The 15225-nt window shown below is 32.6% G+C and overlaps 2 protein-coding genes and 1 pseudogene across 2 annotated transcripts in view; 1 reads left to right on the forward strand and 2 right to left on the reverse strand.

The window, feature by feature from the left end:
* LOC113397339 (dehydrodolichyl diphosphate synthase complex subunit DHDDS) overlaps positions 1-15225 on the reverse strand; it is a 412132-nt gene that overhangs the window by 217723 nt on the left and 179184 nt on the right. The gene's annotated exons all lie outside the window — the stretch shown is intronic.
* LOC113397343 (mitochondrial import inner membrane translocase subunit Tim8) overlaps positions 1-15225 on the reverse strand; it is a 312742-nt gene that overhangs the window by 212735 nt on the left and 84782 nt on the right. The window lies entirely within an intron of this gene.
* LOC113397212 (cytochrome P450 CYP12A2-like) lies at positions 6183-9655 on the forward strand (annotated as a pseudogene).

Raw genomic sequence — 15225 nt, forward strand, 5'->3', positions numbered from 1 at the left:
CGTTCGACAGTGAAGTATGTAAGACGAAGATATCCTGCGCCGACCCCAAGTAAAATTGGGATAAGGGCACGAGGATGGAGGATGGGTGGATATCTATTTCGTTTGTTTTAACTATGTATATATTTACTAATCACCAACACACACTTGTGTGTTTGCAACAAAATCACACTATTTTAGGTGTATTATTATTTTACTCTGAACAAAAGAATGATATTCCTCTAATTTTTATACATATATTTGTAGTTTAGGTGCTATTTAAGTTAGTACACATTCCATGTTCTTGATAGTGATCTAAAACATATTATAATACAACGTCTTATTGCCTCACCCGTGACAGGGTTGGGTTTTTGGAATTGTGATAGACACAAAAATACTATTAGTATTCTTGGAAACATTCGGAGCTTATGGTTTTTACAGTAGCATTATAAATTTTATTTAAATAATGCATATGTTAATAAATGAATTTCACCAATGAATATTAATTTATGATATGGTTAACGCATATATTTATAAACATAATATATTATATAAGGGTACAAAATATATTAAGCTGTCGCATCTTGAATGACTCTAGGAGCGATACTTATTAACACAAGAAGAGATTAAACAATATTTATTTGTTTTGGTGTTTGTATTTATTTTATCAATAAAAGTAATTTATATATTGAAAACAAATAAATGAATTTTATAGATAACACTAATATAACAGTTTAAGGAATCTTTTGTGCTGGACCAAGCGCACTCCATAACAGTACGAATTGACAATATCCGCTGTATAATAATCGGTTCGTTTGTCGAACTCAATGTCATTTGTTACATTAATATTGAGGATGCGTCGAAACCAATAGTTTCTATTGACCTTCTTTTGAACTCATGTTATCCTAGTACTTGATTTTGGTTTTGGTCGCAATATGAAATTTATAAACGGAATTTTGATTTAGAAGGTCCCTCTTATTTAATAAAATAAATATTTGTTGCATGAAAGTTATATAAGATTTCATTAATTCCAGATAAATATTATTTATTTTTATTGTGAAAATGTGGTATTTTGCAACATACGAGAAAAGAAAAATAATTTGGTCGTTATGTTTATTTATATTTCATTGACTTTTGGATCTTCTTCGTATATGTAACCATTTACGCTTGTGCAAATCTTGTTTCCTGTAGTGCGATTCTGTAAGAAATAACTTCGGATCTCACTCGTGAAATATGGACAGCCGACTTACAGTGATACGCCATTTTGATACGTGTATCCTATACATTTTATAATGGTTATAGTCAATATCGCTAAGTTTCGAGTTTCTTGTTACAGAATAGCCTGCCTGGTAAATAATATTTTTAAATACATTTTGTTTTAATACTCAATTGTGATCAGCGTTAATGACATTACACATGTGACAGTTTTATTAGCCTTTACCAGAAGTACTTTGACTTTACTTGGTGATAGGGCTTTGTGCAGGCCCGTTTGGGTAGGTACCACCCACTCATCAGATTTTTTTCCGCCAACCAGCTTATTTAATGTTGTTTTATTCCGGTTATAGAGTCGACTAAGATAGTGTAAGTGGACACAAAGGACAAAACAACTTGATGTACGAAATGGAAAATATTTTTGTCCACTTGATGAAGTGGCTCATTTGCCCGTCCGCCAATCTATATCATAAAAAAAGATCTTAGCATATTGAATTCCATTCATATGTTGGCGAACGAATAGTCTTACACGAGATCAGAGTCCTTTTACGGATTACCCTAGTAGTGTAGGGATATCGTAGCATGTCATAGGAGTTAGACAAGTGTAAAGTTATGACTCTATTCGTGTTGGGTATTCCATATCGTTTTGTGTACCTCTGATAACGTGTTTCCGTATATTATGATAATCTGTTGAGTAAGTAAGACGTAAAAGCATAACAAGGGATAGAACAACTAATAATTTTTAACATTGCCGTTTCATAAATTCAAATCATTTGTAAAAAATACATTGGAAAAGAAGGCATATTGTTCGATACAAGACTATATAGATGATAAAAAAGCGTGGAGTTAATGCTTGTTGACTTCCAGGCAGGATATATTATATACATATATTGTATTTAACTAACATGACTGTATTTTTAGATGTTGGAAAAGAGTAACTACTGAGTTTCTTGCCAGTTCTTCTCGGTAGAATCTACATTCCAAACCGGTGGTAGCTTATCTTAATATAGTTTGTTAAATTACGATTCAAAAGTGCTTGTAAAAGCCTACTTGAATAAAGTATATTTTGATTTTGAAACAAACTCGTTTTGTATTCATAATATTAGTTAGGATTATTTAATTTATAACTGGTATTGCAAACATTCTAAGAATTAATCATAAATGACTTTCCTTGATCTAATAGTATCAAAAGAGCAAGGTCGCAGCAAATGAATCGTACATTGCTTAACAACTCATTCAGTAACCGCGATACACAGTAATGTGCAGTCAGTATTATATTGTATATATTAGATAAAATGTAAAATTAGATAAGTAGCTATGTATATACATATATACTAAACTAAACATTTATACGATATCGATAAGATAACAAGTGTCCTGTTCGTAGTGATTTTTTTCTTTGTTATATACTAAATAATAGTGAAGCAATACACGCACTGAAAATATTTCCGTTTTATTTGGAGACCATTTGCAATGAATTATCAATTGTAAGGTAGGTTACTGGTGTATTTGAATGTCATATACGCATCAATGTTATTTTATTTCTGGTTCGTTGTTGTATAAAGTCCATCCGATCGTTATTGGGGTTTCCAGTTATTCGATTTTAGCTGGACGTGTTCGCCTTTTTTGCGGTCGTGTCCGATGAAATTATTACGTGTCCAGTTTATACGGCTTCTGGTAAGCTTTTTGTCAGTATTTTATAATGAAATTAATGCAGTCGCATAGAACGCTTGCAGAAATAGTGGGTCAATACTGATGCGGACAAATATTATAAAGTTATGTCAAAAATTAAAACAACTTTTGACAATAACAGGCATAAAAAAGTATCCTATTTTGAGGCAAAACACCATATGACTTGGTTCGATGCCAAGCCTAATTTTCTCTCACGTACTGACAACCTTAATAGCAATTACACACTGGTGCGTTGTTGTGTGCGTATCAAAATAATTAGTCAAAAATATAGTTCCGTAAAATAATTAGTATGTACGAGTCATTAAAATAAACATATTTAAACTTTATGATTTAGTAACGTTATTTTCATTTTATTGAAAAAAATGTTTTCTAAACAATTAATTTGACTTAATTTGACAATCGCTAACTAATACATTTTCACTTCCTAACTATTAAACTGTTCATGTTACGAATTTTGTCGAGGGTAGAGAAAGGGATGTCAGTTCCTAGCACCTTCTCATAACACGTCCACACATGCTTACTAGTATAATTTCCTACAAAAGCCTAGGTTGATCGGGAATTTGTAGTATAACGTCGTTTATTTTAATAGCTCGATAGGTTAAGGAGTTCAAAAATGATTGTAGGAAACCCTTACCGTACAAGTTTAATTAAAACTTTACAGGCTAAGTTGTTTCTAGAGAAACTGCTTCACTTCAAAGTAATAATTACAATAAACGGCTTCCACTTGAAACCCTAGGTCAAGAGTTCTTGAGTTCTAACCTTAATAATGTAACCTTAATTTGCGCTACTCTTTATAAGCCGCCTAGCGATGTGAACGATCCAGGTTCAATTCTGATTTTAGGCTTTTGTCGTCCCCTAAATATGAATACTAGTAATATCTGTAAAAAAGGCTCTTTGATTTTCAAATCAATAAAAACAGAATGTCGTCTAGTGTCAGACAGCTACTGAGTCCGTTAAAAATAAAGTTACGCCTGTTCAAACAGGTCAGTTACTGCAAAATATTTTAATTTAACTGTCCACTGACCTACCTCCTCTCCTACGCGGTCAGCTACTGGGCCAACACTCATTCTGGTTCCCATATGAACGCAACTTCTACAGTGACCAGTCAGTGCAGACAGACAGAGCACGCCTTGACAGTATCAGATATTTTCTTCGTCTTGGGTTTTTAAAACAGCAGTGGTAGGGCGTTGGAGGACACAGAAATGTTGTCAAATGACTTACATATATATGCTCTTTTCAGCAATGATTCCCGGCTGATGGTTCCATCCACAATTTTTTCTTTCTCTCCCGGTTTTAAGAATTTTTACTAAATGTTCACCACAGAATATGTAATAAATACAATAATGCGGCGACTAGAATTTCGCTCTCGTAACTGTCATGTTCGCTTCGTGGAAACACGATGGTTTTAAAACAAATTGTCAGAAATAGCAAAACAGCAGCTGTCTGCTATGGCAGTAGTCAGAACACGTCGAGAATGTGACAGTACTGTATAGACGGCAAAATATACAGTAGCTGACTACTGGGCGGTCAGAAACTGGCACCGTGAAAACCAGGCTTATAACGGTCAAATAATTTAATGATGATACAAATCTTTGCGTTGACACTGATGAAACACATATATTATGATCGGACTCTAAGAAGTAATCATTGTTATGTTCATTTTTTAGGAATAGCTTTAGGGAATTGAGATGATTTTTGTTTGATACAGTATATTAGTTATCTGCCGTTTAACTAAATAATAATTATAAGATTAAAATAATAAAAAAATATTATTATTCTGCATAGTTTCACACAGCCAAATAAATAATACAGAAAATTACACCATTAGGCTACCTTGTTTCTTCGTCTTATTTATTATAATCTATATAATAGCTAGTTTCAGTTAAATGTGCGGCATAATTATTGTTATATATACAGATTAATATCGACTGCTAATAGTATCAATAATGTAATATATAATTACAGTCTATAGGAAATCCCTGGAACGACCTCTCTGCCTATAATTGGCCAGATGCTACACTTCTTACCAGGAGGTATGAGAGACATTTCAGAACTATTGATACACATTTCGCGCGAAACAATAAGCAACTTTGTTGTAACGGCCAATATTGCGAACATATTATACAATTAATTTCATTTCATCGTGATATTTTTCGTGATTTTACTGAATTTGTTTATTTTAATTTATATTTTTATGTAATTGGTAGGCGGACGGACCACAAAGCCCTACCACCAAGTATATTTATTTGACATTATATGTATGATTTTTAGTATATATTATACGTATTTTATTATATTTATTATTAATATATCCTTATACGCCCGAGATAATTTTATTGTAAAATTTGCTGCTAATCTATTGTAACTATAATTAAATTGTAGGCGTCAGTTAATGGCCTGTTCGAGATTGGCTGTTTTTGGTATTGTCACTGCTTTTTGTTTTGGTATGTTATGTTAGGTATGTTACATGATTACAATAAGTTACAAGAGATATTATATAATAAACACGGACCAATCGTTAAACTTGACGGATCTTTAGGATCGTCTACGTTAATATTCCTCTTTGAATCAGTAACTGTATCATAGAGCCAGTAACTGTATGTTTCTAATATAATCTTTATAATATAATTCTTATAATTGAAGAATAAGACAAAAACCACCAATGTGTGGGGCTGGCTTAAGGAACGATTCTAGAATAGTAACTTATAATACTACAATGAAATGTCAGGAACGTTTCATTATAAAACGCTACGTTTAGAAAAAATGTTCATCTACTGTCACGAGTTCTGAATTATACCCGCTGTATTTTTTTTTTATAATTATAAAACATAGATTTATTTTTTATACATAGATGATATTATTTTGGTTTTTATTTTTAATTTACATATACAAATTAGCCATGAGCCGAGATGGCCCAGTGGTTAGAACGCGTGCATTTTAACCGATGATTTCGGGTTCAATTTGTGTTTATAATTCATCTTGTGCTCGGCGGTGAAGGAAAACATCGTGAGGAAACCTGCATGTGTCTAATTTCAACGAAATTCTGCCACATGTGTATTCTGCCAACCCGCATTGGAGCAACGTGGTGGAATATGCTCCAAACCTTCTCCTCAAAGGGACATGAGGCCCTTAGCCCAGCAGTGGGAAATTTGCAGGCTGCTAATGCTATATAAATTAATTCAAATTTATGGCATAATAGCAAATAATAAGTCTGTATTTATTTTGATGTTTTTGTAAACAGTTCTCACTCGTGTTACACTACAAGTGTAGTTGGTACTTGTATAGTTGTGACACAACCGAATATGCGGTTCACAAATGCAGTTACAATTGTAACTATATTGATCTAAGTTTGTTAAATTATATACATAGATTATGTGTATATTTCAGGCATGGAGAAACTTGGCGCAAATTCAGATCAGTTGTGAACCCAGCATTGCTACAACCAAAACCGATTAAACTTTATAGAGATACTTTAACTGAAGTGGCAGAAGATATGGTAAAGGTTTTTCTTGTTTATTGTGAAACGACATAATTCATTAAAAATATTGAATATAAAAAGGAACATTAATCTAAGCCTACAAAATAAAAAGGCAAACGGTCACCTCATAGGAAGTGGTCATTCGCAATGTAAGTTAACTTTTCACTTACAACTATAGAAAATTAGGAAATAATATGTTTATTGTTTCTGTATTATGGGTTGCTAGAAATCGACTGTCTTAATACTGAATACATACTTGTAAATACTACTATAATTAAAATATTACTTATTCTAATAAAATTAATCCCAAAGAGTATCTCAGAAAAATAAGATTAAATTTTATTACAGATTGAAATCAAAACGCAATCATAAAAATATGATCGATGGTAAATTTGATATGGGGATGAACTTGTGGGCTTTGGAGTCAGTTGGTGTGGTGGGCTTGGTGGTCGGTTAAACTGCTTAAATCCTAACCTCACAGAAGACTCTCCTGTGAAAAAGCTAATTCAAGTTGTACATGACGTCATGATAACTGCAAATAAACTCGACTTCCAGCCAAGTCTTTGGAGATATATCTCGACTCCAATGTTTAAGAAAACAATGAAACATTATGAAGATCAAATTCAGTTAGCCTTTGTTTATTTAACTCGTTGATTGAAAAATCAGGAAAAATATTATTGACCCGACTATATGTACCTATATGAGACGTCATGGCCTGCGAATTCATTCACCTAAAATTTTGACGAAAAATGAATTCGTTTAATACATTTTGAAATGATTTGCGATGAACCACACGAACTACTTTGCGATTTTTAAGACATTTTCTGCCTCGCACAACCACTTTGTGGAACCAGCTTTCGCCGGCGGTTTTTCCGAACCGATACGACTTGGGAACCTTCAAGAAAAGAGCGTACTCTTTCCTGAAAGGCCGGCAACGCACCTGCAAGCCCCCCGGTGTTGCAGATGTCCATGGGCGGTGGTAGTGACTTTCCATCAGGTGAGCCTCCTGCACGTTTGCCACCTAAGACATAAAAAAAAAAAAAACTTCGGATTTATAATTATGATATTTGATTATTTTTTGATATTCTATTTTTTATTCATTTTATATTTACAAGTTGATTGCTCGACCTATGTTGTGATATTTTTTTTTTAATCATCACGTTGATTATGTTATTATGCCTGAATTCTTCAAGCAAGTACGAAAAAAGTTCCTATATTTATATAAAAACTAGAAATTATGTATATATTATATGTAATTCTCATGATACTAAATAATGATTCATACATATAGTATTTTAAAAAATAAATGTGAAATATTCTGTTTAAAGGTTAAATGAATATTTTATAAACAAAGCTATAGAAAATCTCAAGAAGAGAAAGGAATCACCACTTGAAGAAAAAGGTGTGTTTGAAAAATTACTTGAAATAGATCATAAAGTTGCAGTAATAATGGCAAGCGATATGTTATTCGCTGGTATTGATACGGTAGGTCAATATATAAGTTAATTCAAATATGAACATCCGCGTTATCTGCAGAGATAATCCACCCCGATTTTGTAACTGTACATTTCATACACGACTACTCCTCCCATTCCTCCCCTTAAATGTTGTAATACCAAAAAAATATTTCTCAGTAGACCTGTAGCTATGACCCATTATAGTCGTAATGTTGTCAAAAGACCTGTTGAACTGACAGTATTTCCCTGGGTAGTCCCGTCACATATCAAGTAAATTATTTATTTCAGGGACCGATGACGACACAAAAATTCATTGTTTCCAAAATATATATTTTTGTACAAAAACACTCCTAGGAGATATATTGTTTTAACAGAACAAGACATTAATTTTCATTAATAAATACTTTGGGTTATTTTAGAGTATTTCGTTCCCTACTCGTATACTAAATATGCAACTTAAATAGTTTAAAAATTACTGACTTTCAGACTGTTCATTCGGTCATAGCAACGTTGTTTCTCCTAGCGAAAAATCCGGAAAAACAAAAGAAATTACGAGAAGAGATAATGTCGAAACAAGAAAAACAAACATATCTTAAAGGTTGTATTAAAGAAGCTATGAGGCTAATGCCAGTAGTTCGAGGAAATTTCAGACAAATAACAAAAGAATACAATGTGTTAGGTTACAAAATACCGAAAGATGTAAGCTTAATAGAAATATTATAAAGTAATTTGCATTTAAAGTAAACAGAATATTTTTCAGATGTAAGGCCACAGATTCCAAGTTGAATCTTGAAGTTGGAAGTGTATACATTCCCGTGCCTCGGAAGCCAAATAAAGCAATTGGTGCTGCGCGTAGAATTGGCCGCGGTGACCGTAATCAATCAGAATGACGTCATCATCATCATCATTTTTATTATTATTAATATATGCATATATTAAGACGGAGTATTTTAAAAAGCGAATCGGCAATCACAAAATAGTGATGTAATTATAAGCATGTCAGCTTATGAAAAACTTTATTACTTAAAATTGTGAATAAACACCGAGATATTAAGTTTAGACAATGCATCATATATTTTTAAATATTTAATAATTCGTAAATTATATTTCAGACGTTTGTGGTTGTTGGTAATCAGTATATGTCATTAATGGAGCAATATTTCCCGCAACCGTCCGAGTTTATACCAGAAAGGTGAATCGTTGATAAAGATGATCCCCTTTATTATGGTAATGCTCACCCCTTCGCTTATCGTCCGTTTGGGTTCGGCGTGCGAAGTTGCATAGGTAGGTAGGTACTTTAATAATCCACTTTCTTGCTATTTTTTCAACAGTAATTTGCATATCCTCTAGTATTTTTATACCACAAGAGGCAATGTTAAGCTTGTACAACTGCAGACATGAGGTTCCCAGATTCGAATCCTGGGACAGTGCGTTTTGTGGCAAACAGCAATACTTTGTATTTTTGTATTCATGTCGGCACTAATGTCTATGGCTGGTGACCACTTACCATCCGGTGGCCCATTTGCCTGATCGCCTCCTATTGCATAATCTGCCTGAAGTTAAGGCAATCAGAATTAAACTTCTATGATTTGGAGAGCATGCAAAAGATGGGTTTATATTGTGGGAAGTCTAAAACATGTCAGTAAAATGTTGCTATTTTTGTATTCTAATTTTATTACGAGGTCGACGTATAGCAGAACGTGAAATAGAAACATTTGTCTGGAAAGTGATTGGAAGTTTTCATTTGGATTGGTTTGGACCATCTTTGAAGGTTCGGCCCGCAACTATTAATTATTTAATAAGACCTTACAACTTTATCTTTAAGGATGTTTAATAAAAATAGTAGAATTAAAGGTGAACGTAATTTTTATTTATATTAGCATGGATTTTTTTTTAAATAAAGACATCTTATGATACATATATGTTGAAATTATTTTGTGCAATTAATTTTTTTTTTTTTATGTTAGAGGTGGCAATCGAACAGGAGTAATCTCTTCTACGTCTAATGTGTAAAGTAAAAAGGACAATGCATGAATATTTAAATTAAATAATTCAGTTGTTGTAATGAAAACATAAATGGGTAAAAATGTTACGTGATTAATTCTCAAGTCAATTAAACTAGCGAATAAAGAAAATGATGAAACATTCCTTCTTAAATGTATTATATATACTCTTGTAAACTAAATATCTATCTAAAACTATCACAAATACTCTTGAAATCCATGTTTATTTACAATTTTTACACATTAAGTTATCGAAGTAAAAATTCGGTCTTTTTCAAATTCCAAAAAAATTTTCGAAGTTCAAAAGACGAAATTCGACATATTTTTTGAGAAAATTTATTTTATGTTACACACTAAGCACGAGCGTCACTCACGCCGTATGTCGATAAAAATTGAACATATTGATTAAAATCGTAATCTTGGACATTATTATTGTTGTGCAAATGAAGAACTGTTTTCTTAAGGCAGTATAGTCTTATTTAGCATATAAGAAAATGACTTTTATTTTGGAATACGGAGTAGAGTAAATAAATAAATAAATATTGTATTGGACAACATCACATACATTACTCTGATCCCAATGTTAAAGCTAAAGCACTTGTGTTATGGAAATCAGAAGTAACGACGGCACCACAAATACCCAGACCCAAGACAACAGAAAACTAATGAACTTTTTCTACATCGACTCGGCCGGGAATCGAACCCGGGATCTCGGAGTCGCGTACCCATGAAAACCGGTGTACACACTACTCGATCACGGAGGTCGTCAAAGAGTGAAAGTTATGTATTTAATTTTAATTCTATACTAGTCTGGAATAAATATGCTCTGTCACAGTGCCAAAAGGCATTTACTTTGAATTTTTCACGAGGCTACAAAAATACAATATATATTGGAATGTAGTTCAACAAATGGCATGAGTTCGTGACAGATGTTAGGTTATTGGGAAGTACGTGACATTGGGGTGACAGTTGGGTTTCAAAACACCAGTTAATAAAAGAATGCATGCATTCATACATTTTTTTTCTACGTTTTAAGGATAACCTCAGATTCAGTGAATATTTTTAAATCACAATTATGGGTTTTGACAATTACGTCATTTATATATTATGACGATAGATAACCAAGTGTGTATTGATAAGACAAGTTATACGATTCATACAGTCCTAACGCCCGCGTGACCGAAGGGCCGTTGACGTTGACGACGTTGACCGTAGGGGCCTCGCGTGTATTGTTTCAGACGGTCCTGAGAAGGACGACAGTCGGGATAAGCCACGAAAGGAATATAACACTGGAGGGCCGCGAACCCGTTATATCGACACGCTTAAGATAAAAGAGCATTCATTCGAAGATGACGTAATATTTGACCAATAAGCGTTCAGTATTCAGGCTATTAGTAAATCTGACTTTTCTCTCTGACTTTTTTCTCATCATTACAGAGGTTAGCTATATATACGTGCTTTTTAAATGTTATGCAAAATAAAATAAAATAAATAAATAGTTAAAAATGATGAATAAATTTCATAACTTTTTACTCTTTTTAATCAATCGTAAGTCACATGACATGTCGTATCCGTATGACATTTCCATAACATGGTATTCACCAACTGTTCAACGTCACCACGTGTATCTTTGTTTAGGTTCGCAGTTAATTTGATCGTTATATATTTACATAGGGAAATAGGGAACTCCTACTATCATACTATGTATGTAGGCATTTTAGTTAAAAATAAAGGTATGTAATATACATTTTTGCAAAAAAATAAATAATATATATTATTTGAAATAATAAATGTTATTATTATGATGATAAATGTATTTTTTTCTTTTTCGCCAATACTAAAACACACCTTAACATAGAAAAGTTGTGTGAAGTTGTCTATTTCTTTTTTTCGGACTATGGGTTGCTATTGACCCTAATGACCCCTACAGCATCACCTGGCGGGAAGTCGAGTTAAAGTACTCAAGCCAGGTGTTGGGACCTCAATTAAGAATTCAGCATATCCAATGGAAGACGGACCTCGATATTCAAGCGAAATGACACTTAATTGACGGCTTAGCGATCAACATCATCAAGTAGTTTTTTGTCGTTTGATGCATTCCTTTTGAAATTTATGAGATCGAAAGAGAGTTATAAAAAAAACTTACCGAAGGTCTATAAAATTTATGGATACTTTTATTAGTCAAGAGGATACGATACTCGACAAATTTTTTATAAGGATTCTTTATGGTTTTGTGCACGATGTCGCGTGTACATCTCAACCCTCAGCATAACAGTATTTCAAATGCCACTAAAATTATGGACATGACAGGAATTTTGAATATCAAATAACAATTTATATGAAAACAGTACAATTCAATGTCATCAAATAGCGAAATTATATTCATACAAAAATAAAATATATTCGCACTGAGAAACTCCATGTGGTTTGGTGGATAAATACGTACTTATATGGCATTCATCCGATACAATGATTTCTTTACGATGTTCTCCATCACCGGTGAGAAATAAACATAAATTAAGCATATTATAACAGAGTGATGCGTTCGCGTGTTTAAATGCTCGATCCATCTGATTTATTCAATGGGTCATCTCAACTACAATGGCTGAGACCGTCAAAGGCAACACATCAATTATTAACCGACAAATACCGATAAACCTGATCATCGCTTACCGTATTTCTGTAGTCGTACGGTTGAAATATATGATATAGTTGTAACCAGTAAACCATTATTTTAAATGCTTTATGCGATTATTAGCAAATTTATATTCCCTAACCTACCCTCACTGCTCCGCCCCTGTAGGTGCATCTGGTCTATAACTATTCTCAATCTAATGAGAAATATTTTTTAAATCGTACCGGTCGATTCTAAAGTTAGTGTATTCTAAAAGCAAAGTCCACAGCTATATTCACTAAATCAGACCTACCGTCAATGTAAAAGCTATATTATTTAATATAAATTGCGATATTTTAATAATTATGTATGCAAACCATAGGGCATATGCATAGCAATTATTGCTAGCATCAAGACCCTCTGTGTGCTGTTGGTATTAGCATAACTTGATTGGATTAACGGTTCTGAAAATGTATGAATAGATTATGTTTCACGTATCGACCTACTGATACAACTCGTCTGTAAAACTAAAAATAAATTAATTAATATTATTTTTTTTTATTTACATAATTTTTTATGTTATGATAAATATTATGTAAATAAATGATAATTAATGAAAAAGCTCATCAAATCAATTCAAGAAATTGGAAAAAAAAAAGTCAAAATAAAGAACGCCTAGATATCTTAGTACGTAACGCTTAGATTATCGCTTATATTATAGATATAATATATAGTCTAATATACTATGTCAATAGTAATATTAAGTGAATAAGTATAAAATCATAAGTGTGAAATCAAAGTGGTATACGTTTAAAAAGTACTTTCTGTTGCGTGTCGGTTAATAGAGAGCAAAGGTTTATTCAACCTTTGCACGAATATATGAATTAATGAGTGGCATTGGATTTAAAATTAACTAGACCTTGCATGGAAATCAATGTCCTCCAACTTAATGCCAACAGCTGATTAGTATCGATTTGTCTTGTTATGCAATATATATAGTATTTTTTTAAATTGTTAGGTGGACGAGTAAATAGACCACCTGATTGTAAGCAGTCACCACTGCCCATATATATTGACGTGGTTGAAATTTTGATCATTTTTCAAATCGCCAATGCGCCACCAACCTTGGACACCAAGTTTTAAAGCAAAGTTTTTACGGACCCAGTAGTTTGCGGACAGTGAAGGTCATTTACTGTCATACTGTGACCGATCAGCGCAGCCAAACAGTGCATGTCTGGACAGTTTCAGATTATTAATAATTAACAAAATAAAAAAAAAAAATTTTCAAGAAAAATACTTCACAGACCGACACACACACTGTTTACGATGTGACGATATAGGGTAACTAGTTTTTTATGTTGGGCACTAGAAGACTAACACCTGAAATGCGAACTCAGCCGCGGGCGACAACAAGTATTAAATATTATTATTATTCAAATAATTAAATAATAATAATTAATTAATTTAGATAAAGATAATATAATTTGGTTGCTTACGTTTGCGATGTGTTTAATCCGTCCAATATATTTATTAAAATATTTCGAGATACTGTCCCGCTCCCCAGTCGTATCTCCCTTCCTCAGGGTCAACCACACTAAGAAATCATATATAATATTTGACAGTTCTGACACATAAATGCACAAAACTCGTCACAAGACCCGCAAACACTGAAAGCAGATTAGTTAAGCCATCTGTTCCTTAATCAAAAACTAATTAGCAATTACACTACGTTTCTGTGACTCCCTCGAGTGACAGTTTCATCATGCGATTATACATCATAGATGTGTGATGAATATATAAGGCAACTAGTGTGGTAGTTGCTACATTTCAATTGTATCATTAAAACTAAAAAATATGACGGAGTATTCTTTACCATTTTTTTACAAGAAGGGCACAAATAAATGTTCGTGATCAAGGGTTCATATGTTACTATTACAGAGTGGAGTAGATTTACGATATACGCTCCAATCATCCTCTATATGTCATACTTTGTACATTTTGTTATAATATTATCATTCTTTAAATTAACATTGATCTGTAAAATAAACTGCGGTTTGTTATATAAAAGTGTGATAAGAACTTTGCGGATGGTATTTAAAAACCAAGTAAAACGGAGATTAATCTGCGAGGTTGGATGAAAGATTAACTCTGTAGCACAGTTTGAGCTTTTTAATTGATACCGTTGTTGTAACTCAGAAGTGTAGTGTTTCATAATGAATAGGTTAGGGATCTAACAGATTACATTTCTGTATGATTAAATAAAGTCGAAGAAAATTGTTATAGCGATTGAATCCAAACCGTTTTGAATTTTGAAATAAAGAGGGAATCATATAATCGTTTAAAAAGGAGTACCGTTTTCATAAAGCCTATATCTATATCTGACGCTAATAATAATAATACTTTTATAAACGAAGTAAATTAAATATGTACTGAATTTTACTTAATAATTTCACTGATATTAAATACAACATTATATCTTTTATATGAAATGCAGATATTCAGACTTGGATCTTTGTTTAAAGCTGATATGAAACATAACAATGATAAGCTCAACAAGGGCCAGCAAGGGCCCGTTGACCTCGTTGATTCAACTAATAGAGCTTCAAACATGTAAAAATTTGTTTAAAAATAACACCCATAACAAGCAAAATATCACAACACTAAGCATTAATTCAGCAATTGCATACAAATAAGCGATTAACGCATAAATCCATGAATTTCAAAAACGTCAATATGACTTACCATTATATCGTTATCAGAGGATTAAATATTTAATTTAATTCCAAACTATCA

Source organism: Vanessa tameamea, chromosome 3 (genome assembly GCF_037043105.1).
Source record: "Vanessa tameamea isolate UH-Manoa-2023 chromosome 3, ilVanTame1 primary haplotype, whole genome shotgun sequence".
Taxonomy (NCBI): Eukaryota; Metazoa; Arthropoda; class Insecta; order Lepidoptera; family Nymphalidae; genus Vanessa; species Vanessa tameamea.